At 36.4% G+C, this 25,484-nt stretch overlaps 1 protein-coding gene and 1 long non-coding RNA gene across 12 annotated transcripts in view; one reads left to right on the forward strand and one right to left on the reverse strand.

Moving 5' to 3' along the window:
• LOC140623707 (uncharacterized) overlaps positions 1 to 25,396 on the reverse strand; it is a 169,840-nt gene extending 144,444 nt beyond the window's left edge. The window contains exon 1 of the long non-coding RNA XR_012023268.1: positions 24,725 to 25,396. This is a non-coding gene — a long non-coding RNA (uncharacterized lncRNA). The remainder of the gene's footprint in view (positions 1 to 24,724) is intronic.
• SMARCAD1 (SNF2 related chromatin remodeling ATPase with DExD box 1) overlaps positions 24,919 to 25,484 on the forward strand; it is a 78,262-nt gene continuing 77,696 nt past the window's right edge. For 2 of the 11 annotated variants that reach the window (XM_072810235.1, XM_072810227.1), the window contains exon 1: positions 24,919 to 25,075. The gene's annotated coding sequence lies outside the window, so the exon portion shown is untranslated. Of the gene's footprint in view, positions 25,076 to 25,193; positions 25,415 to 25,484 lie in introns of those variants that run through there. The other 9 variants (XM_072810229.1, XM_072810230.1, XM_072810225.1 and 6 more) reach the window with 6 other exon arrangements.

Genomic DNA, 25,484 nt, shown 5'->3' on the forward strand with positions numbered 1-25,484 from the left:
AAAGATAAGATTTAAAGGAAACTGGTCTGACAGAAAACTACTCTCTCATATTATTACATATTTTTCTTATATATGCTAAAATTTTATTTTGAGATTATGTTGTTTTAAACAAATCAATATATTTTAAAAATTAATTTGGTAATTCTTACATTATTAAAGTTAGACCATGTAGATATCACAAGGAACATAAAAAAATTCTTGAGTTACAAATAGAAGTACAATAACTACGAAACTCAAAGAACAAGGGATTTACAAGAGAGCTCAGTAGCCTCAAAAATCCTAAAATGGAACACAGATATTTTTCAAACACTAGGAATCATTCAGTCTAAAGTTTTTATTTACAGATGTGAACCCAAGTAATAATAATGGTAGATAATATTTTACTGAAGGCTCATATATATCAAGCATACCTACTCACCTGATCACCCATCCCTATTTCTGATTTTCTCAATCTTACTTTACCCTTTTCTTTACAAAAGCGATTATCACTTTCTAATATACCATATAATTTACATATTTATTAGATTAGTGTCAGGTTAAGTGATTTACCTACTTTCATACAGCTTGAGGTGGGATTAGAATCTGGATTTCTGGCCAGCCTGGATGGTTCAGCGGTTTAGTGTCACCTTCAGCCCAAGGCCTGATCCTGGAGACATGGGATCAAGTCCCACGTCGGGCTCCCTGCATGGAGCTTGCTTCTCCCTCTGCCTGTGTCTCTGCCTCTCTCTCTCTCTCTCTCTGTGTGTGTGTGTGTGTCTCTCTCATGAATAAATAAAATAAGATCTAAAAAAAAAATCTGGATTTCCTTATATTCATTTGAGTCAATCTAGTCAACAAATACTTAAGAGCCTATCATGCATAACAGAATTCATCCAACAGATCCAATTGCTCCTTATTTTATAGGGAATATACTATTTTTTAGAAGAAAAATGCTTTAGAAGTGATTCTTTAAGTTTTCATTGTCTGAGAGCTTATTTAGAATATGAATGCATATTGTGAACTATTTTGTTACTTGAATACATTTTTTATTCTATTACTCTCTTTCCTAAGTATACAGAACTGTATGTAATGAAATGTCCCTTGCAGTATCAGTTCTTTTATCTTGAAATGTTGTCACGTCTATAGCTAACTTTGTGATTAGGAAATGGAATTCAGGCACAGTAAAGACCTGTTTGATTTGTGACTCACGGTGTATAGACATTGGGTGGCTTGATGCCTCTGGCAGTTCAGACCTGTAATGACAAATCAGTGCTAGAATAATGATTTTTTTTCTCCTCATTTTGAAATCCTACATCAAATGAATAAGTATCCTTAAATAGTTTAACTTAGGTAGGCTGATATGGCAAAACAAGATTTGGGATTATGCTGTTAACACACCTTTCCCATAGTGTTCACTACAAGCTCACATTTAACCAACTACATTTTGATATCAATTTTTCCCAATGATTTAATCTTAAAATTCAACCCTAAATATCAAAAGTGTTTGTATGCCAAAGTGTTAAAGTACATTTATATATTTCATAATTACTTTTCATTTAATCCAGTTAAACTTCAGAGTCTTAGTCTGAGCTCAAGGCATTGATTCCTTCATTCCCAAAATATTTATAGAGCATCTATTTTAAAAAGCACTTCAATAGGCTCTGTCATGTAACTTACAGTCCATGAGGGGTGACAGAGGATTACATAAACAATTAAATACAGTGTGATAATGACATCTGAGAGGAAAACCCTATATGATCTAAGAACACTGAGAATAATTGAAGGAGGACATGAAAGACAGTCAGCTAAATGTAGTGGGTTAAGACATCACCAGAAAGCAAGGAACAATTTTTCAGGGCAAGAGGACAGTTTGTGTAAAGGCTAGGAAGGGAGAGAGAAAATAGTGCACTGGAGGAACTGAAAGTTCAATGTGACTGGAGTAGGGGTAGAAGGGTCAAGCTTAAAGATGAGACTGGAGAGGAACCCAAAGATCAAGGGCCAGTACACCTAGAATCCTACGAGCAAGGCTAAAGATTTTGAAACTAATCTTAGAGCCATAGAGAGTCACATAAGTGAGTAAAGCTGATGTGATATCTTTGCAGGATGGATTAGAGATTGGCAGAGCATGCTGTGGAGGTTAAACCCAAAAAGGAGTTGAATATATAATGGGTATTATCCAATTGAGAAGAATATGTGTGGCATTTGGAATGGTGTTGAGAAGTCTAATGATTTTGGTAGGAAGATATGGAAGTAGAAGAAATATTTCAGACAGAGAGAATGTCTGGAATTCTTGAATTTAAGGCTAATAGTAATTTCCTTTACTAAATAGGAATCAAAAGACTGTTGGGATATGTAGCAAACACTGTTGATTTGCAACATAAAAACATTCTTTTTTAAAAATTTTATTTACTTATGTATTCATGAGAGACACACACACACACAGAGAGAGAGAAAGAGAGAGAGAGAGAGAGAGGCAGAGGGAGAAGTAGGCTCCATGCAGGAAGCCCGATGTGGGACTCGACCCCAGGATTCCAGTATCACGCACTGAGCTGAAGGCAATGCTTTAACCACTGAGCCACCCAGACATCCCACATAAAAACATTCTTAATGCTTCTTTCTCTTTGGCACCTTCCACAGTAAATCTAGGAAGGCCAAGGTCTCATTTTCCTGGCCTCTCTTTGATCTCAGGGGGTAGATACATGACCCAGTTCTGATGAACTGATAGGGTAATCTTCCGAATGGCTTTCTAATAAGAGGCATGGAAAAAGAGAGCTCCCCACACTGCCCCTTCTCTCTTTTTGCCTTGAATGTGAATGTGATGTTTAGAATTGTGCAGCCCTCTGGCAAGTGATATAAGACCAAAATATGTAGATGAAATGCTGAGGATACTGGAGAAGTTCAGGTCTTTGCTGCTATTCTGACCCATTCTGAGACCAACAGCTGGTAGTCTTCTTGTAAAGAAAACAAGAAATGCTTTTATGGTTTAAACCACTGTTAGTTTTCTACTTTTTGCAGAAGAGCATTTCTAAATAGAAAACTGAAACAGAAAATTAGTTGAGGAAAGGAAGACAGGAAGGAATAAACTGATACCAAATTAAGACTTCTGTGTCACACAAAAGTGTGGCCTTATGTTTGATTTCTATAGGGTGAAGAAATGTTCTCCAATTCTAGAACTGTTTCCTCATCTATCTGTTGACACTCAAAATTCAATTAACTTCTTTGCTGGTTTGGTCATTCAAACCAGAGCCTTTTATTATGTAATTAAAGATAAATTTAAACTGCAAAGATACATGGCAGAAATAGCCATTGACAGTGTTGCTAGATTATTAGTTCAGACACCCAGGAAATGAGTCTTCTAGAACTAAAAGTTGGGGAGCCTAAAGTTGGGGAGCAAATGCAGGAGAGCTGGAATGTTGAACCTTTATTACATATACCTTGAACAGACAGATTTCATCCACACTTATTTTCACACCTTTCTTCAGAAGACACAGAAACATTCATAACTGAAAGTCTTATATCATCTCTTTGTTTGTCTTCTTCCAACTCCTCCTTTCAGGTCCCAACTCAATTACCATAATCTTAATGTAGGATATCTCCCAATATCCACAAAGTTAGTTGTATGTTTTCTGTGCCACCAAAGTATGTCATTTTTATCCTTTTTTTGTATATTTTTTATTGGAGTTTGATTTGCCAATATATAACACCCAGTGCTCATCAAGTGCCCCCCTCAGTGCCCGTTCATTTTTATCTTTGTAATAACACTGTGGTAATATTCTGTTGACAAGCTTGTCTCCATCATTTTATAATAAGATGTACCCCTAGCATCAAGTATTGCAACTAGCATATAAAACATAAAACTATTGGGACAGAAATCAAATCATTGGCTGACAGGAACTAGGGAAATGGGGAGAAAACTGGTAATAGACAAGATGGAACTTTTTAGGGTGATAAACATGTTTTGTATCTAGTTGTGGTATTAAAATGACCACATATATTTGTCAAAAGTCATTGAACTATACACCTAAAAGTGGTATTTTATACTGTATATAAATTATACCTCAAAATAAACATGTATTATAAAAACTATATAAGAATAAGGAAATGGTGGGACACCTGGGTGGCTCAGAAGTTGAGCATCTGCCTTAGCTTAGGCCAAGATCCTGGAGTTCCAGGATCCAGTCCCACATCAGGCTCCCTGCGTGGAGCCTGCTTCTCCCTCTGTCTCTGCCACTCTCTCTGTCATGAATAAATAAATAAAATCTTTTTAAAAAATAAGGAAATATACAAAAATAATATTTCATTAATAAAAATAAATACAAGACACATTGCTATATTTACCTGAGATTTAATTTTCTTTATATGCTTAGTTTTTTTAAGCACCATCTAAAACCAAAGCAATGCTTAGCACAAATAAAACCTGATTTCTGGGCATTTTAGGTAAGCCAGTAAGACTTTTGGAACAAAGATATTTCTAGGAATTCTGAAATTATTCTTTATCATCTACCTAAGTAGAAAAGTGCTCAATATCTATTTTTTAGAGACAACTTTAGTATTGATTCTAACATGATATCAAGTAATTCTTCCTAGTACTCTAACTCAAAAGTACTTTGCAGTCAGTCTCGGAAATATCTTATGTTGATATTAAGAGAAGAGAGCAAGGGTACTATAGAAATTTCAAATGAAGCCAAACTCTGCATATGTAAAACTTATATTTTGTCTACACTGTATTTTATCACATTAGATTTCTGATCTTCTTACATATGTTTTAAGATTATCTGTCTAGAGAGTTAACTTTACACACTTTTAACATCATGGTAATCTTTTTTAAAAAAATATTTTATTCATTTATTCATGAGAGACACACACACAGAGGCACAGATACAGGCAGAGGGAGAAGCAAGCTCTATGCAGGGCGCCCAATGTGGGACTTGATCCTGGGACCCCAGGATCATGCCCTGGGCCAAAGGCAGGTGCTAAACCACTGAGCAACCCAGGTATCCCACATCATGGTAAACTTAAAATAAATTAAACTGATGTTGAGTTAGAGTTATGATAGATTACTAACTTACCTTTGCTTCATAAAGACTGGGTTTCTCTTAAGACATAAATTTAAATGTTTACTACTTCTAATTACCAGTGAAAGACAGTATATACCTATGCAGGTATGAACACACAGCACCCATCTCACCCCTCTTGCATTTCAGTCTCTGCTCAGAAAAGGCACAATCCTAAAATTAAAAGTGAAACTTTAAACCTCTATAGAGTATCATTGTACATTACCTGGAGCAATGTCTGAGATCACATAAAGTTCACAGTTGTTTCATTTCTTCTTGCTCAATTTTTTTAAAGTCAGCCTTTTCTACAGCACCTGTAGGGCAGGTTTGGCCCATGTCTGTTTTCCAGTTCTGCTTATCAGCTAAAACATGGGCTGAGTTATTATCATTTAATCTTTCCAAGAGTCAATTTTTTCATTTATAATATGTACAAATAACATCTTCATGAGTATAGTTAAGATTAAATGAAATGATATCTGTCTTTTATAAACATAACATGTTCTATTATTTTTATCCTGAATTCTTATCTTAGGGCATGGACAAATCAATAACTTTGTTTTTGTGACTAGTCATAGCACAAGCTTGTTTATTGGTAGAATGAAAAGTGAACATGGGGAAATTTCAGAGATGTATTTAATTAAACATACATTTATTAAGAACTCACTATACAGCTAGATATTATAGTAGGCACCTGGGACACAATACAATCCCTGCTTTTCTGAAGTTTATTATAATATGACTAAGTCTTATCCCTGTTTTACAATGAGGAACTAAGACTCAGATAAAAAAAAATATACCAAATAATTATTTCATTGGACTGTGTAAAGACTATATGTGTAATGTATTTGTGAGTGTCTAAGATAGTTCTTGGTTTTACAATTGTCAACTACACTGAAATGTCACCCAAGGAACAATGGGTGGCTTTTCATGCAGGCCTCACTATGTTGTGGTTATCATCAGAACTTTATAGGTCTAGAAATCCTGACCAGTGATTATTATTATCCAATGCTGTTTTCACCATCTTCCTCAGACTGGTTCTCCCCCACACTTCCTCCTCCTCCTCCTTCTCCTCCTTCCCTATCTCAAGGGAACCAACATTTATATCATTGTCCATTCCAGAATTCTCCCCTCTTCTGGTCAACTCCCCTCACCACATGTGAAGCTATTAACAAATCCTGGCAATTCAACTTCATAATTTTGTTTCAAAATCTATTCTTTTTTCTCTGTCTCCACTATCAAAACTCTGGTCTAAATCATGGTCACTTCACATTTGGAATATTACAACATCCTACCTGAAGTTCAGTAGGCTTTCAGACTTTTATTTTCTCTCTTCAAATTCTTTTATTTTTTTTAAAGATTTTATTTATTTATTCATGAGAGGCACAGAGAGAAAGATAGGCAGAGACACTGGCAGAGGGAGAAGCAGACTCCATGCAGGGAGCCCAATGTAGGACCTGATTCCAGGTCTCGAGGATCATGCCCTGGGCTGAAGGCAGCACTAAGCCACTGAGCCACCCGGGCTGACCAAATTCTTACTCTAAATGTATAAAAAATAATATACTTAGTTCCTACATATATCTCATTTAGATTCACCAGTTAACATTTTTGCTACATTTGTTCTGTCTTTCTTCCTCTCTACATATTTGTAAATTTTTCTCTCTGAACTCTGAAAGTAATTTGCAGACATTTTTATCCCAAATGTTTCAGCATGAATTTCCTTTTTTTTTTTAAAGATTTTTTTAAAAGATTTTATTTATATATTTATGAGAGACACAGAGAGAGAGAGGCACAGACACAGGAAGAGGGAGAAGCAGGCTCCATGCAGGGAGCCTGATGTGGGACTCTATCCCAGGTCTCCAGGATCCACACCCTGGGCTGAAGGCGGTGCTAAACTGCTGAGCCACCTGGACTGCCCTCAACATGAATTTCCTGATAATATTATCCTAATAAGCATAGTATCATCATTACACAAAAAAATTAATAATTCCATGATATTATGTAATGTAATATATAATAATTCATATTCAAATTCCCTTAATTGTTCCAAAAATATGTTAACAATATGAAAATATCTTCCTTCTCCTATTTAGGATCCAATCAATATTTACATATTGCATTTAGTTATTAGATTTCTTTAATTTTTTTCATTTAGAATACCCCCTCTCAACATTGTTTTGTTTTGTTTTACAAGCCTACTTGACAGTCCAGGTCAGTTGTCATAAAATGTCCTACTTCTGATTTTTCTGATTGTTTCCTTAATCTTATGGCTCCTGTATTTCCTGTAGATTGAAAGCAAGGTAGAGACCTAACTAGACTATTTTAAAGGTTTTTTGCCAAGCATATTTACAAAGGTTTGTAATTAGTTCTGTTTTAGTTTTCTAGGGGTGCCATAACAAAGTACACAGACTAGGTGGCTTATTCTTTTTTTTTTTTTAATTCTGGTATAGTTTACATACAGTGTTGTATTAGTTCCACATGTACAATATAGTGATTCAACAATTCTGTATATTACTCAGTGCTCATCAAGATAAATATGCTCTTCATCCCCTTCACCTATGTTCCCCATCCCCCCACCCACCTCCCCACCGGCAACCATCTCCATCTGTTTGTTCTCTATAGTTAAGAGTCTGGTTTTTTGTCTCTTTTTTCCCTTTGTTTTGTTTCTTAAATTCTATGTATGGGTGAAATCATATGGTATATGTCTTTCTTTGACTGACTTGTTTTGCTTAGCATTATACTCCCTAGATTCATCCATGCTGCTGCAAAGGGCAAGATTTCAATCTTTAAAAAAAAAAAAGATTTCAATCTTTTTATGGCTGAATATTTCATCATATATATATGTATACACACATATACACACATATATATCCTCATTATCCACTCATATGTTGATGGACACTTGGGCTGCTTCCAAAATTTGGCTATTATCAATAATCCTGCAATAAACATAGGGGTGCATATATCCTTTGGAATTAGTGCTTTCATATTCTTTGAGTAAATAAAAGGTACTAAGATTAGTAGATCATATGGTAATTCTATTTTTATTTTTTTGAGGAAACTCCATACTGTTTTACATAGTGGCTGCTAATCTGCACAAGGGTTCCTTTTTCTCCACATCCTTACCAACACTTGTTTTTTCTTGTATTTTTGATTTAGTGTGATGTGTGATGTGGTTTTGATTTGCATTTCCCCAATGATTAATGATGCTGAGCATCTTTTCATGTGTCTGTTGGATATCTGTATATCTTCTTTGGAGAAATGTCTGTTCTATCTTTTGGCCATTTTTAATTGGATTATTTGGCTTTTTGCTGCCTGTCTTATTGTTTCCTTTGCCTTGCAGAAGGTTTTTATTTTGATATAGTCCCAATAGTTGATTTTTGCTTTTGTTTTCCTTGCCTCAGGAGATATATCTTAAAAAATGTTGCTATGACTGATACATACTACTGATGCTCTCTTCTAGAATTGTTATGGTTTCAAGTCTCACATTTAGGTTCTTAATCCACTTTGAGTTTATTTTTTTGTATGGTATAAGGAAGTGATCCAGTTTCATTCCTTTGCGTGCTAACTGTCCAGTTTTCCCAACACCGTTTACTGAAGACTTTTCCCCACACTACACATTCTTGCTACTTTTCATGAGGATTAATTGACCTCATGATTAATTAAATCATGGGTTTATTCTAGGACTTTCTATTCTGTGCCATTTATCCATGTGTTTACTTTTGTGCCAGTTCTGTACTGTTTTGATTACTATAACTTTATAGTATAATTTGAAATTTGGAATAGTGATATCTCCAGTTTTTACTTCTTTCAATATTGTTTTGGCTATTCAGGGTCTTCTGTGGTTCTGTATAAATTTTACATTTGTTTTAGTTCTGTGAAAAATAGATGATCTGTTCATTGATGTAAGTGGGGTGTTAAAGTCCACTACTATTGTTGTACTATCAATTAGTTCCTTTATGTTTGTTATTAATCACTTTATATAGTTGGGTACTACCATGCTAGGTACATAAATATTTATAAGTATTATATCTTATTGTTGGATTATCACTTTTATGCTTATATAGTTTCTTGTCTCTTGTGACAGTCTTATTTTAAAGTCTATTTTGTCTGGGGTTCCTGGGGGGCTCAGTCAGTTAAGCGTCCAATTCATGGTTTTGGCTCAGGTCATGATCTCAGGGTTGTGAGATCAAGACCTGCATTGGACTGCATACTGGGCATGGAGCCTACTTATGATTCTCTCTCTCCCTCGTCCTTTCTAAACCTCCTCAAAAATTATTTTAAAAATTAAAAATATGTAAAATAAAGTCTATTTTGTCCAATATAAACACTGCTGCCCTGGCTTTCTTTTTCAAATCCATTTGTGTGGATGCTAAATGCTTCTCCATGCTTTACTTCCAAGCTGCATGAGTTTTAGGTCTGAAATGAGTCTCTTGTAAGTGGCATTTAGATGGGCCTTGTTTTCCTTTTAATCTATTTTGTCATCCTATGTTTTTTGATAGGAGTGTTTAGTCCACTTACATTCAAAGTAATTATTGATAGTTATGTACTCATTGCCATTTTGTTGCTTATTTTAATGGTTGTTTTTATAGTTTATCTCTGTTCCTTTCTTCCCTTGCTCTTTTCTCTCACAATTAGTTGGCTTTCTTTGGTGATATACTTGGATTCCTTTCCCTGTATTTTTTTTCATATTTATTACTGGTTTTTGATTTGTGTTACCATTCAATTTGTATATAACATCTTCTGCATACAGCAGTACATGTTAAGTTGATGGTCGTGTAAGTTTGAACCCATTCTTTGCTCCTCAACATTTTAGGTATAAGGTGTCATACTTTATATCTTTTTATTTTATAACTCCCCTGACTGATTTTTATAAATATACCTACTTTTACTGCTTTTGTGCTTCCTACTTTTTTACTCTTACTTATGGTGTTTACTTTCCATTCAAAGAGTCCCCTTTAGTATTTTTTATAGGTCATGAACTCCTTTAGCTTCTGTTTGGGCAACTCTTTATCTGTCCCTCTATTTTGAATGATAATCCTGCTAGGTAGAATATTCTTGCAGATTTTTTTCCTTTAAGCACTTTTAATATATTGTGCCACTCTTACTTGGCCTACAAAGTTTCTGTTGAAAAATCAGCTGATTGTCTTATGCAGGAGTTTGGGGGTTTGTGCCTTTGTATGTAAATATATTCTTTTCCCTTGCTGCTTTTAACATTCTCTTTTTATCACTACTTTTTGCCATTTTAGTTACTATCTGTTTTGGTGTAGTCCTCTTCAGGTTGATTTTGTTGAGGAATCCTGCCTCGCAGATCTGAAATTTCTGTTTCCATCCCCAGATTCAGTATGTTTTCAGCTATTATTTCTTCAAATAAATTATCTTCCCCTTTTCTCTTTCTTATCCTTATGAGATCACTATAATGAGAAGGTTATAATGCTCTGGTTTACTGAGTTCCTTTAAGCTATTCTCATTTTGCATTTTTTTTTTCTCTCATCTGTTGAGATTGATTGCTTTCCATTGCTCTGTCCTCCAGGTCACTGATCCAGTCTTCTACTTCCTCTAGTCTACTATTTATTCCACTTAGTGTATATTTATTTTCATTTATTGAGTTCTTCATCTCTGACTTTTTTTTTTTTATGTTTCTATCAATTTGTTAGAAGTCTCTCACTGATGTCTTCCACTCTTTTCTCAAATCCAATGAATATCTTTATGATCATTACTTCAAATTCTCTATCAGGCATACTATTTACCTCTGTTTCACTTAGATCTCTTCTGTGATTTTTGTCCTGTTTGTTCATTGGGACATATCCCTCTGTCTCTGCATTTTGTCTAACTCTCTGCATCTGTTTTCTGTGTTAGAAAAGTCAGCTACATCTACTCCTGAAAGTAGTGGCCTTATGAAAAAGAGGTCCTCTAGCGTCATGCAGTGCAGCCTCCCCTCTTCACCAGAACCCGGTACTTCAGGGGTGTCTCCTATATGAGTTGCTTACCCTATTGTTGTGTCTTGGCCACTTTTTCCATTAGTTTAGTCTTCTGCAGTGGCTTTCTTTGTCTGTTGTGGGCAGTATTTGGTCCCTGTGGTATTAATGGACCAGTCTGGGGCTTGAATTAAGTTAGACCAGGCATTTGCCAGAGATGCAATAACACCAAAATGCAGGGCACTTCTCTGTGTTATCTCTGGAGAAGCTTTCATTAGTGGGTAGGGCCTGCAGTCAAACCAGCTGTTTGCCTCAGTCCACTACTGGGGGCACAGTCTGACTAGTGTGGTTATTTTTCCTTCTACTTGAAACAGGTGTCACTTTAGAGTAGTGCAGGCTTCTGTCAGGGCTGTCTGCACATTGCCAGACTTGAAGCACTGCTTTGGATGGGCTCTGGCCAAAAGTGTATTGGAGGAAGCAGATCTGCAAAGTGCACAGGGGTAGAATATGCAGTGTTAGCCAGGTTTGCATGCCCATCCTCTGCAAGAGGGGTATCCATGGGGACTGTGACAATCTTGATTGGAAGGGGCAGATTCACAGAAATGTGGAGGGTGGGGAGTGGCTTGTACAGTTTAAGGAAGTTAGGTAGTGAGTGTCAACATGTTGTTGGTTCCCACAGGTGGCTGTGTGTTTACACTGGGAGGTGGGGAGTGGGGAAGGGAAATGGCACTTGCCAGCTCCTTTGTTCCTGGACAAGTCTCCCATTAATTTCTTCCCCTTTAGACATTTTCTGAGATTAACAAAGAAATCTCCTCTGATATTTTTCAGGTGTTTTTCAAACTGCTGCTCCTATGCCATAGCTCTGCTTGTTTTTAGTTGTGCTGTCCGTTAAAGGTGAGGACTCAGTTTTCTCTTGCCTTTCTGGCTCTGCCAGAGCTAAGCCCTCTGATTTTGTTGTTGCTGCTGCTCTTTTTGGTTTGTTTGTTTGTTTGTTTTTTATGCCTCTCAGAGCAATTTTTTTTTTTTAAGTTTTAGGTTGTAAGTCCCACTGGTTGTGTAAACTCACAAAATTCAGCCCCTTTGTTTTCTTTTTTTTTCTTTTTTTTTTTTTAGATTTTATTTATTTATTCATGAGATACACAGAGACATAGGCAGAGAGAGAAGCAGGCTCTCCACAAGGAGCCCAATGTGGGACTTGACCCCAGGACTCCAGGGTCATGTGCTGAGCCAAAGGCCATCGCTCAATCACTGAGCCACCCAGGTGTCCCAGCCCCTTTGGTCTTCAAAGCCAAATGTTATGTGGATTCATCTTCCCCATGTGGACTCTCTGGTGTAAGGGTCTGTTTCTCTCTCTCCTCTGTACAACGCTGGTGTCCCTCCATCTAGCATACAGTTTCATTGTCTGTTTAGTTCCCAACTACGCCTCTGCCCTTCCTATCCTCTTCAGTGTGATCTTTTCTTTGCATTTAGTTCTTCTGCCAGTCTTTTGGTCATTTTCTGGGTTATTTACACTGATTTGAGCGTTACCTAGTTGTGTCCATAGGACAAGGTGGGTCTTGGGGTTTCCTAGTCCGTCAAGATTGGTTCCTTCTGCAGGCATCTTTCCTTGAGTTGTTTATGCCCATCTTTTTCCTGTCTTTACATGCTCTTTCCTCTGAATGAATCTGTGCATTCATCTCCACTTCTTATAAGGACAAGTATTGTATTGATGAGGTCCACCCATCTGACCTCACTTTATCTTAACTACTTCTTTAGAGGTTCCATCTCCAAATACAGTCACAATCTGAAATACTGAGGCTTAGAATGTCGACATATGAATTTTGGGGAAATATAATTCAGCCCATAACAACTTCCTATTGCATTACCTTAAGAAGCACATAATGTCAAGTTCACAAGATCTCTCCATTGTAAGGCTACATATTTTGCTTTGTAATTACTAAATCATCTGTAGGACAAAAACTTGATTATCTTGTGATTATCCTGTTCCTTGCTGTCCTTTCACCCATTCACTTTACCATCATCCATTAATGATTCTTCCCTAAATTCTTATTTGAAGAATGTACAGAAGTGATTTTCTAATGTCATCATTCCTCTGCATTCCTTAGCTGTCATTCTTTTGTAAAGATAAAACTTTAGTCTTATGTATTCCAATTCAGTCTTTATATAACACCAGAGTCCATAACTGCTTAAAAACCTTTAATCCTTTCCTCTTCCCTGAAGATTAAAAACAAACTCCCTTACATGACCTCCATAGGACTTCAGCCATTTTTATCCTTGTCATAACTTTATCTCCTTTGCTGGTTTACTTCTACTCCTCCTTCATGACTTAGCTGTCACTTTCTCCCTGGCTTCCTCCACCAAAATCATAAAAAGCCCCTCTAGCACTCTATACTTTCACTATCAAAGAATAATTTGTACTATTTTGTAATTAATGGTTGTCTTCCTGACAGAAATTAAGCCCTCTGAGGAAAGGAATCACATCAGACTTGTTCATTCTTATATCTCACATCACTTCTCATAATCTTTGTCACAGTGTAGGTATACACTAATGATTAATTAAATAAATAAGAGTTACATAATATAATAAATCTATGTACTCTGTAATTTATTATTGATTTACTGAATTTATGAGGGTAATTTTAATTAAACATGATTTTTCACATAATTTGTTTACTGGGAGTCTAACGCCGAAACAAGGTGAATTTCACTTTAAAAACCATATATACTTGCTATTAGCTATATGCCAGGCCCTGCCCAAGCATAAATTATTTCAAATTTATTTCACAGAAACCCTTTAGTGTGGTTACTATTTTCCCTACATCACAGATGAGAAAATTGAAAGAATTTCACACCACTAATCAACAGAAGTGGTGGGATCAGGTGTCTTTAATTTCATAATAACTTTGTAATTTTGAAATTGCTTTCTTATGAAGAATTCATTGTACTTATAGATGACTATAAATATATCATCCATGATTATTTATTGAAGTCTATATCTCTGGTTCAGTAATGCTTCTACTTTCAAGAATACAGATATGAAAAAAAAGAATACAGATATGTAAAATGTAAAGCATTTATAATATTATCAAATAACTAAGTAGGAATAGTCAGTCCACAGACAACAAATATTGCACAAAAATGTAAAATGTGAAAATGAAATTTATCCTCAGAATTGTGTTTTGACTAAGTCTAAGTAGATCTGGAAGTAGGAATTTTGAATTATGTTAAGTGTTTGTGGAATTTGTAATGGCTGAAGGAAAAAGAGTAATTTTCTTTTGAAAAATCTTTGTAAAGACCAATTCAAGAAAAGATTTATATAAAGAACTGATTATAATGATATAGCTTGAATTAAACATATGGTGAAAAATGATATTTGCAGAATGGCAGATATAAAAGAATAATTTCAAAGCAAGCATTACTACAAAAAAATGAGATGACATAAGTAGAAATTTGGTTAATTTGGACTGGATGTCTGAATTGAATGATTCAAAGTATCAAAGCATCCTGATATTATAGGTGTAGAAAATGACAAAATGATGACCACATCATGTCATGAGGAAACTGTGTAAAGTTGTATGCTTGTGTGTGTGAACTCAAGTTTCTAGTTAAGAGTATCCTGACAATTTTAAGACATAATTAACCAGAAAAAGAAAAAGAAAAAAAAATAGGATAAAAATAATCAAACAAGAGAAAAGATACAACATAAGATTTTCTCTTTAATGGGAAATTATTGAAAATCAAGCATTATGTCTTTTTAATAAAAGTAATTTTAATATTTAGTAAAATAAAACTCTATACTAAATTGGAGAATAAAAATTTTCTGACCAAACTATTCCAGAAATAGCTTTACTTCATGTTTGATTTTTATAGCAGGATAATAGAGTCTTTTTTAATTCCAAAAATATATTTTAAAATTAATATTTGAGAGTTTAATCCGTTTTCCACAAGCTTTTTTTTCCTTCCAAATATATTTTTTTAATTCTACTTAGTTAACATACAGTAGAATATTGGTTTTAGGAGTAAAATTTAGTGATTCATCACTTATATATAACTCACAGTGCTCATCCTAACAAATGCCTTCCTTAATTCCCATCACCCATCTAGCCCATTCCCCATCCACCATCCTCCATCAACCTTTGGTTTATTCTCTATCATTAAGAGTCTCTTCTAGTTTGTCTTCCCCCTCACTTTCTCTCTTTTTTCCCCCTTTCCATACACCCCTCTGTTTTGTTTCCTAAATTCTACATATGAGTGAAATCAAATGGTAATTGTCTCTCTCTAACTGACTTATTTCACTTAGCATAATATACTCCAGCTCCATCCACATTGCTGCAAATGGCAAGATTTCATTCTTATTGATGGCTGAGTAATATTCTAGTGTGTATATATATCCCATCTTCTTTCTTTTTTTATCCCATCTTCTTTATTCATTCATCAGTTGATGGGCACTTGAGCTCTTTCCATAGTTTGGCTATTGTTGATAAAGGCTTATGTATTTTATCACCACAAAAAACCCTGAATATTCAAATCAGTCTTGAAAAAAAAAAAAGCAAAGCTGGAAGCACAATTTCAGACTTCAAATTATATTACACAGCTCTAGTGATCAAGACAGTATGGTACTGGCACAAAAATAGACACACAGATCAATAAAACAATAGAAAAACCAGAAATGGACCCATATGTATATGGTCAATTAATCTTCAACAAAGCAGGAAAGAATATCCAAAGGGAAAAAAGACAACGTCTTCAACAAATGGTGTTGTGAAAACTGGACAAGAATATGCAAAAGAATGAAGCTGGACTTTCATACACCATACACAAAAATAAATTCAAAATCAATTAAAGAGTGAATTGGAGACACAAAACAATTTAAATCCTAGGGAAGAACACAGACAGTAGTAACCTCTTTAACATTAGCCATAACAACTTCTTTCTAGATATATCTTCTGAGGCAAGGAAAACAAAAGGAAAAATAAACCATTGGGACTTCATCAAAATAAAAAAACTGCACAGGAAACAATCAACAAAACTAAAAGGTAATCTTTGGAATGGGGGAAGATATTTGCAAATGACATATCTGATAAATGGTTAGTATCCAAAATATATAAAGAACTTACAAAATTCAATACCAAAAATTAATTAATTCAATTAAGAAATGGCAAAAGACATGAATAGACATGTTCCCAAAGAAAACATACAGATAGTCAACAGGCATATGAAAAGTTGTTCAACATCACTGATCATCAGGGAAATACAAATCAAAACTACAATGAGAATTACCTCACATCTGGGGATCCCTGGGTGGCACAGCGGTTTGGCGCCTGCCTTTGGCCCAGGGCGCGATCCTGGAGACCTGGGATCGAATCCCACATCGGGCTTCCGGTGCATGGAGCCTGCTTCTCCCTCTGCCTATGTCTCTGCCCCTCTCTCTTTCTCTCTCTGTGACTATCATAAATAAATAAAAATTAAAAAAAATTAAAAAAAAAAAGAGAATTACCTCACATCTGTCAGAATAGCTAAAATAAAAAACACAAGAAACAACAAGTATTGGCAAGGATGTGGAGAAAAAGGAACCCTCTTACAGTATTGGTGGGATTGCAAACAGGTACAATCATTCTGGAAAATGGTATGGAGGTTCCTTAAAAAGTTAAAAATAGAGCTACCCTACAACCCACCAATTGTACTACTAGGTATTTACCCAAAGAATACAAAAAATTCTAATTCAAAGGGATAGATGAGCATAATGTTTATGGTAGCATTATTTACAATAACCAAATTATGGAAAAAGCCCAAGTATCCATTGACTGATGAATGAATAAAGAAGAGGTGGTTTTATATATATATATATATATATATATATATATATATATATATATATATACACACAATGGAATATTACTCAGCCATAAACAATAATAAAATCTTGCCATTTGGAACAACATGGATAGAGCTAGAGAGTATTATCTTAAGTGAAGTAAGTCAGTCAGAGAAAGAAAAATACCATATGATTTCATTTATACGTGGAATTTAAGAAACAAAACAAACAAAGGGAAGAGAGAGAGGAAGACCAAGAAATAGACTTTTAACTATAGAGAACAAGCTAATGGTTACAAGGGGAAGTGGATGGGTGGATGGGTTAAATAGGTGATGGGGATTAAGGAGTACAATTGTTGTGACGAGCACCAGGTGAGCATGTGTGTGCAAGGATGGGGTTGGGGCAGAAGGAGAGGTGGAGAGAGAATCTTAAGCAGGCTCCCTGCCCAGTATGAAGCCCCACACAGGGCTTGTTCTAAAGACTCTGAGATCATGACCTGTCAAAATCAAGAGTCAGATGCTTAAACAACTATGCCACACAGGCATCCCTCCATGACTTTTTTTTTTTTATGATAGTCACAGAGAGAGAGAGAAAGGCAGAGACACAGGCAGAGGGAGAAGCAGGCTCCATGCACTGGGAGCCTGATGTGGGATTCGATCCCGGGTCTCCAGGATTGCGCCCTGGGCCAAAGGCAGGCACTAAACCACTGTGCCACCCAGGGATCCCCCTCCATGACTTTTTAAAAGGCAGATTTTCAAAAGAGTTTAATGACTACTCCCTCTACCTCACCAAATTAAGAATTATTACTCTGGGAAAAGAAGCATTTTCTTACAAACTGGAAAAAAATTTATCTTAATATTGTTTACAAGGAAGGACAATCTCCTTACTTTTATGACTTGGTATCTTGCCTTTTCCATTCATATTTGTGTGTAGGAGGTAAGATTAGTTTACACAAGTTTCCATTACCAACTAGGTGTGGTTTACATTTTTTAAAAATCAAGTTAAGAAGGGATCCAGGTTTGCAAATCCTATTTTTAATCTCTGTTGCTATTTATTATTTTGTTCGGTTTCTTACTTAGTTCAAATTTGGAAGTTTCTCTTTCCTTGAATTGCTCCATGGTTTTATTTTAGTAAATATAAAGAACAAAGAAATTTAAAAATTTCCACAAAGTCTTTCCTCCTATTGAATGAAGAAATTTGAGGCTTTCTTTTTTTTTTTAATTTTTATTTATTTATGATAGTCACACAGAGAGAGAGAGAGAGAGAGAGAGAGAGGCAGAGACACAGGCAGAGGGAGAAGCAGGCTCCATGCACCGGGAGCCCGATGTGGGATTCGATCTCGGGTCTCCAGGATCACGCCCTGGGCCAAAGGCAGGCGCCAAACCGCTGCGCCACCCAGGGATCCCAAATTTGAGGCTTTCTATAAAACATTTTCATTGGATCTATTTCAAAGCTAACAAGTAATTAAAAACATTTTGACAGTTGTATCAGTCAGGGGTCTATGGAGAAACAATTGGTAGGATATATATACGTATACTGAAAGAGATTTATTATGAGGGATTGGCTTACTCAATTTAGAGGCTAAGAAGTCTCTCTACAAGGTGGAGGTCTAGGAAAGCTGGTGGTGTACTTCCAGTCTGAGACCTAAGTCCCAAGACTCGAGAATAAGCTCAAAGGCAAGAGAAGATGGATGTCCCAGGTCAATCAGAGGGTGAATTTGCCCTTCTACCTTTTTCCCCCCCTCTATTCACATCTTTAAAGAATTAGGTGATGTCTACCCACATTTGTGAGGGCAATCTCCTTTAGTCTACCAATTAAAATGCTAAACTCTTCCAAAAAACACTCTCAGAGACAAACTTAGAAATATGTTTTACCAGCTAAATAGGCATCCCTTAGTCCAGTCAAATCGAAACATAAAAGTGACCATCACAGTACCCATACATCAATATTTATTTTAAAGATTAATTCTATCCTCATAGGGATGCTTGGAGTAATCATTTATTTCTGAAAGCTTAGTCACATTTGAGAAGTCCTGCTGACAAAATTCTACCTTATAGTCTATTATTCGAAGAACTTTATCTTAATTACCCCATTGAATCTCCTTATACAAATTAGAAATGTTAATGCTTTTCTGTAACTAAGCATATATTTCTAAAAAGAGGTGCCTTTAATTTCAATTGTGCTCCTGAGAAAGACAAATTAAATACTATTGTGGGAAATAATTCCTTTGGCAAAGAAGCCAGAGAGAAAGTATGAGGACACACAAACAAGGTATTAAATGTTGATTTCTAGACTCAGCTACTCCAAACTTGAAGTGAACAGGCAATGAACCTAATATTTCCAGATAGTTTCTGAGTCTAGGTATTTGGAGACAGGAAAAGAGTAACATTTTACTTCTAACTGGAAGAAGCAGTATAGTTGAGACAAATATGTAGGAAAATATTTGGATATGTTCCAATTATTATCTATTACTGCATAACCAACCAATTCCCAATTTTACTAATTCAAAATAATAGCCATTTTTATTATTTTGTAGGTCAGTAATTTAGGCCAGGCTTGCTGAGTGATTCAAGTTTTATCATTTCTTTTTCTTTTTTTTTTTTTTTAATTTTTTTTATTTATTATGATAGTCACACAGAGAGAGAGAGAGGCAGAGGGAGAAGCAGGCTCCATGCACCGGGAGCCCGACATGGGACTCGATCCTGGGTCTCCAGGATTGCACCCTGGGCCAAAGGCAGGCGCCAAACCGCTGCGCCACCCAGGGGTCCCCATCATTTATTTTTCATTTATTAGTTGGAATTCTTCTATAAAGTCACACTTTCCTTCATTTATTTGGTTACCTAGTAGAACCCTCCAGAGTAAAAGCAATGTGAAAGCTTGATTCTTTTCCTACACTTACCAGTTTTCATAATAATGAATTATCTTTTCCTTCTATTCTCTAAAAACAACTAATTTTTTAAAAATATCATAAAGAACTCATGTATTTAAACATAGTTGATGGCTTTCAAATAATTATAATTTTTAATATTATGCAAGTTCAAACTAGTTCATCTTTGGCCAGTAGTAGGAACTTCTTAAATTAGCTCCTGAATCTTTTTGACATGATATTAGTGGTCTTTGATAACTTTCTTGCTTTTGGTATAGGAAGATATTCCAGGCTCATCTTGTACATTTCCTGTCCTAGGACAGCATCTGCTCTTTTTCCAAGAAGTGTGTGTATGTATGTGTGTGTATCTAACCTTATAGGTTCCTACAGATATTACCAGTTCAAATAAATGACCACCCTGCATTCTAGGATTTGCACTCTAATCTCTTTCTAATACATCTGTATCTCTTTTCTTTTACTTGAAAATCCTAGGTTCTAAAGAAACAGGATATAATAGAGTTATTTGCTTTATCCAAAAATGTACACACAGAAGTTTCAGAATAACAATACTAATATACATACTCCAACACAATTGCTGAAAATTTTAAAAATACTTTTTCATATTTTCCTACCATTCACTTCCAATTTTAAGAGGTGTGCACTGATAGATCATACAACCATTATATGCTACTCTTTTCCTTTTAAACCTCTTATTGTCTTTGTTCTACAAATAACCATATAGCTAATGCTCAATATCCTTTCATCATTGGTACCGTAGATATTTCGGTTTTATTAAATTCATACTCTAATAAATTCTGTAGGAGTGCTCATGAGAATAATATCCACAGAGTTCTTGTATGATGTTAAAAGTCTATCTGTGCCTTTATATTTGAAAAAGCAGTTTTGCTCAATATAAAATCCTTGGATCACAGTTTATTTCTTTGAGCCTCCTATATACAGTATTCCATTTTCTTTCATAATAAAGACTTGCTGTTAAAACTGTGATGGTGATATAATATTCTTTCCCTTATAGACCCTTATTTTTGTCTAAATGTTCAAGAAATTAAAAGTTTTTTAAGTCTAAATTCTACTAGAAGAGGTCTTGGTGTTGGCCATCTAGGTTGATATTCTAAGGTAAATGATGTGCTCTTCCAATATATGGTTTCAAATCTTCATAATTTTCAGGAAATGTTTTCTGAATTACAGTTTTTAGTTATTTCTTCCACACTTTTATTTTGGTTTTCTTCTGTAGTGATTCCTATTATAATTATGTTGGATCTTCTTTGCTTATAGTCAACATTTATTATTTTCTCTTGAAATCTGTTTACATTCCTATTTTTAAGTTTTATTTTTTCCCATTTCACTTCTTTTTTCTTTAGGCATTATTTGTTATGTTTATTTATCAACATGTTACATTTAGTTTAATCTTCATCTCTTAAATATTTTTCCTTTACTTTTCTTCCCTTCCTGAGTTGTATCACCTCTTTCCTGAGGGTTTTCTTTTTAAACTCTGGGTTAAGGGGTACCTGGGTGAATCAATTTCAAGCATGCAACTTGATCTTGTGATTTCAAGCATTATGCTGGATATAGAGCTTACATAAAAAATTAAAACAAAATTTTAATTGCAGTTTATGTTGTTTTTCCATGCTATGTAACATCTTGAAGACACTTAGCTTATTTTAAAATTTGTGGTTATCTGTATACCTAGGCATCTTATATAGTTGTTAGTATTTTTTCATTAACTCAAAACATATTTATTTAGCATCTACTATGTTCAGACAGACATTGTAGCCCAAAGTTGAACCACCTTAGCCAATCAAGTTTATTGTTTTTTTTTTTTAATTTTTATTTATTTATGATAGTTACAGAGAGAAAGAGAGGCAGAGACACAGGCAGAGGGAGAAGCAGGCTCCATGCACCGGGAGCCCGATGTGGGATTCGATCCTGGGTCTCCAGGATCACGCCCTGGGCCAAAGGCAGGCGCCAAACCGCTGCGCCACCCAGGGATCCCAGTTTATTGTTTTATGCAACTAAAATTTTGTGGTTGTTATGCAACAAAATGTCGATGAATACATCATACTTATAATTATTAATTGTGTTAGTCTAAACAGAACACTTTCATACCATGAATTAATTAAGCTTTTTAAAGTCTATAATTGAGTAAGATTTGACGAATACATTTAGTCACCACTATAATTAGTGTACTCCAGGAAAGAGTAGAGTGAGACAAACAGGACACCAAGGATTGACTTTTGGAGAATGACCATTCTGAGGGTCAGAAGGAAGAAAAATCAGAGAACTAGTTTTAGTCCCAATTCCTGCTATCATTCCAGAAGATTTTAGGTTCATATAGAAAATTCTTCCACCCTCTTATTCCCTGTTACATGCTGAATTATGCCCCCTCCATTCATATGTTGAAGTCTTAGCCTCCAGTATCTCAAAATGTGGCTATACTTAGAAATAGGGGCTTTAAAGATGTAATTAAGTTAAAATGTGGTAATTTTTTAAAATTTATTTTTATTTTTTTTTAAATGTGGTAATTTTAAATTGTAAAATTTAGTCACAGGTACAGAGGGAAAATTACATAAAGACACAGGGAGAATATGGCCAACAAGAGAGGCTTGAAGCAGATCCTTCCCTCATGGTCCTCAGAAGGCAATGCTGCCAACACCTTGATATCAGACTTCCAGCCTTCGGGGCTATGAGAAAATTAAATTTCTGTGTGTAACCCATCCAGTCTGTAGTACTTTGTTAAGGCAATCTGTATATTTTGTTATATACTCCCTTAACCTTTTGATCCACAATCAGACAAAATCCCAAACATGGAAAATTCTAATTCTCCCAGGTCAGCGAATGCTACAGAACCATCCCACCCTTTGAACTGGGCAAGAGTTGTTCATGCACTGCACCTACTGCTTTACAGAACACAATCTGGCTCATTTCCTGCTATACCAAACCCCAAAGAGCAAGGATCTGTGGGGCCAAAAAGACAGGTTCATTTTGAATCTGTCTTCAATTTTAGACAATGCATTTGAGTACTTGGTCTTTGAAATCTGTTCACACAGCTCCAAGAAGGCTGAGTGGCTTTACCCAGGTCCTTCTGGTGAGGGCCAACAGTGCTTCCAGTATCTAAATACTTCGACCCAACAGTAGTAAAAAAGCTCGTAGGCCCAAGAGGTGACAAAGCAGTGGACAAATACAGGGTAGCATGTTAAATTTGAATTTCAAACAGATAAATAAATTTTAATATGAGCAGGTTCTGAATATTGCATGGTACATATTTACACTAAAAAAGTATTATTTATATAAAATCCATATTTAACAAAACAGCCTTTTTTTTTTAAACAATATAGGAACCCTAGGTGGGGTCATAGTTGGACATTTGAGCTGGTGTCCATATACACAAGCACAATGGTATCAAACTGAATGGGAGAACATGATACAGGGAAGGCAGGATACAGGCACCAACCAATTTTTCTTGAACCATCCCCATTCTGTCTAATACAGGAATTCTAAATTCAACCTGGCTTTCCAGGTCATTTTCAAAATAGTACAATAAAATATATTTTATTTTTACATTTTTGTTAACTCTATTCATGTTTCAATATTCATACATATGATGTATGGGTCTCCATTTTCACTCTTGCCCCCGCTGTAAAACGTCAAGAGGTTAACAGTGGGTTGCAGAAAATTACCTTAAGAGGTCAATGGTATCATCAACCACATTTAAAAGATAAGGAAACTAAGGCTTATAGAAGTTAAATACAATTTGCCCAAAGTCATCCAGCTAGTGGAATCATTTTCAATGTTAGATCTCTCTGACTATAAAGCAAATATTCTTTTTTATTTTTTATTCTTTTTTATTTTTTATTTTATTTTTGCAAATATTCTTTTTTAAAATTACACGTACCGAATGGTGGGTGACTATAGTGAATACTGTATTGCATCTTTGAAAGTTGCCGAGAGCAGCTCTTAGAGCAAATATTCTTTGCCGCCAACAATGATTTACTATGTATGTTGATACATTCTTTAATCCCATCAGGTAACAAGCATTCATAAAGCTGGTGCATTTCATAGGAATATCAAAAATAGGTATAATGAAATCACAATTGTTCAGGCTTTGATCCCGAATTTTATGGGTCTAGATGCTCAATTCTTTAATGTGCCCGCATTTGGTAACACTGTGGGTGCATATAATTATATGGTTCAAAACACTGATCTACGGGGTCCCCGGGTGGCTCAGCGGTTTGGCGCCTGCCTTTGGCCCAGGGCGCGATCCTGGAGGCCCGGAATCGAATCCCGCGTCGGGCTCCCGGTGCATGGAGCCTGCTTCACTCTCTGCCTCTCTCTCTCTCTCTCTCTCTCTCTGACTATCATAAATAAATAAGTAAATAAATAAATAAATAAACAAACAAAAAAAACAAAACACTGATCTACATGATAGAATGCGAATTTAAGTTTACAGTGACCAGTATTTGTGGTAGAACAACGATTTGTAGACATTTCTCTTTAAAGGAAACGCCAACCAGAGACTCGAATTAAAACAGGGAATCTTGTTTAGCCTAATGCTAGAACAAAAAGGGTAAATGTTCTTAGGGAAGTATTTCCGTCAAGACAGGTGAACTGTCATAGTGCACTGTGAGAACAATCCAGGCAACAGTGGGGAGGCAGTTCATAACGCTCTGAAGCTCAACATTTTACATCTACCTATTTAAGATCCGCAGGCCCCAGTTTCCTAATTACGTAAAAAAAATAAAAAAAGGGATCCCTGGGGGGCGCAGCGGTTTGGCGCCTGCCTTTGGCCCAGGGCGTGATCCTGGAGTCCCGGGATCGAATCCCACGTCGGGCTCCCGGTGCATGGAGCCTGCTTCTCCCTCTGCCTGTGTCTCTGCCTCTCTCTCTCTCTCTCTGTGTGACTATCATAAATAAATAAAAAATTAAAAAAAATAAAAATAAAAAAATTAAAAAAAATAAAAAAATAAAAGGCTTCTTGTAAGGGGTTGAGATTCTTCCCGTAAAACATCTAGCACAATGTTACCGTCACACTTCTATACATCATACAGAATATTATGCTACAGTGTATCAAATGTCATACCACTTGTTATTGTTCTGTTGCATTACCGTTCCGTGTTACCACTCTCTCGCGAACCTGGAGAAACAGGCCCTAAGCGCGCTTCCCGGGCGTAGAGGCGGGGACGAGTAACCATGGCAACAGCGCGCGCCGAGGCATCTTCCGCTCGCGCGTCGCTGGGGAAGAGAGAGAGAAGAAAAAAAAAAAAAAAAAAAAGCCTAGGCTGCGTGTTGCGTCATCACCGCGCGCTCGCCTGTGCTCTCCGTGGTGTTTTGGAAGGTCCCGGCCCGGCTACCGTCGCCCCTCGCCGGGAATTATCTTCCTTATTTATTTTTTGTTTCAACCTTTGTTACATCGCGTCGAGCCTGCAGGACTGTAAGTACCGAGGAAAGAAAGAGGGCGAGCGAGGCCGCTTGCAGAGAGATGCCGCAGCACACTCCCCACCTCCCAGCCCTCCCTCCCCATGGTTTCTCGATCCTATCAGCTTCCTCTCAGCTGGGATCGCGCCGCGTCAACTTCCGGGCGGGTGCCCGCCAGCTCGGCCTCCGCCGCTCCCCTCCTTTGGCCCCTTTGTGTCCCCGCAGTACCGAGGCGCGGGCCCTGGCACGTCCTTCGGCGAGGCGGGGAGCTCCGTAGCGCGGGGCGCCTCTCGCTGTGGGCGGGCGCGCGGCCCGCAGGGGGGTTGGAGTGGGGAGCGTGCCCGCGCGTGCTGGGGTAAGAGGAGGTTGCGCGAGGGTCAGCGTGTGGTTCGCGGAAGGCGGGGCGGGGCGGGGAGCGGGGAGAC

The sequence above is a fragment of the Canis lupus genome, chromosome 33, assembly GCF_048164855.1.
Source record: "Canis lupus baileyi chromosome 33, mCanLup2.hap1, whole genome shotgun sequence".
Classification (NCBI taxonomy): Eukaryota; Metazoa; Chordata; class Mammalia; order Carnivora; family Canidae; genus Canis; species Canis lupus.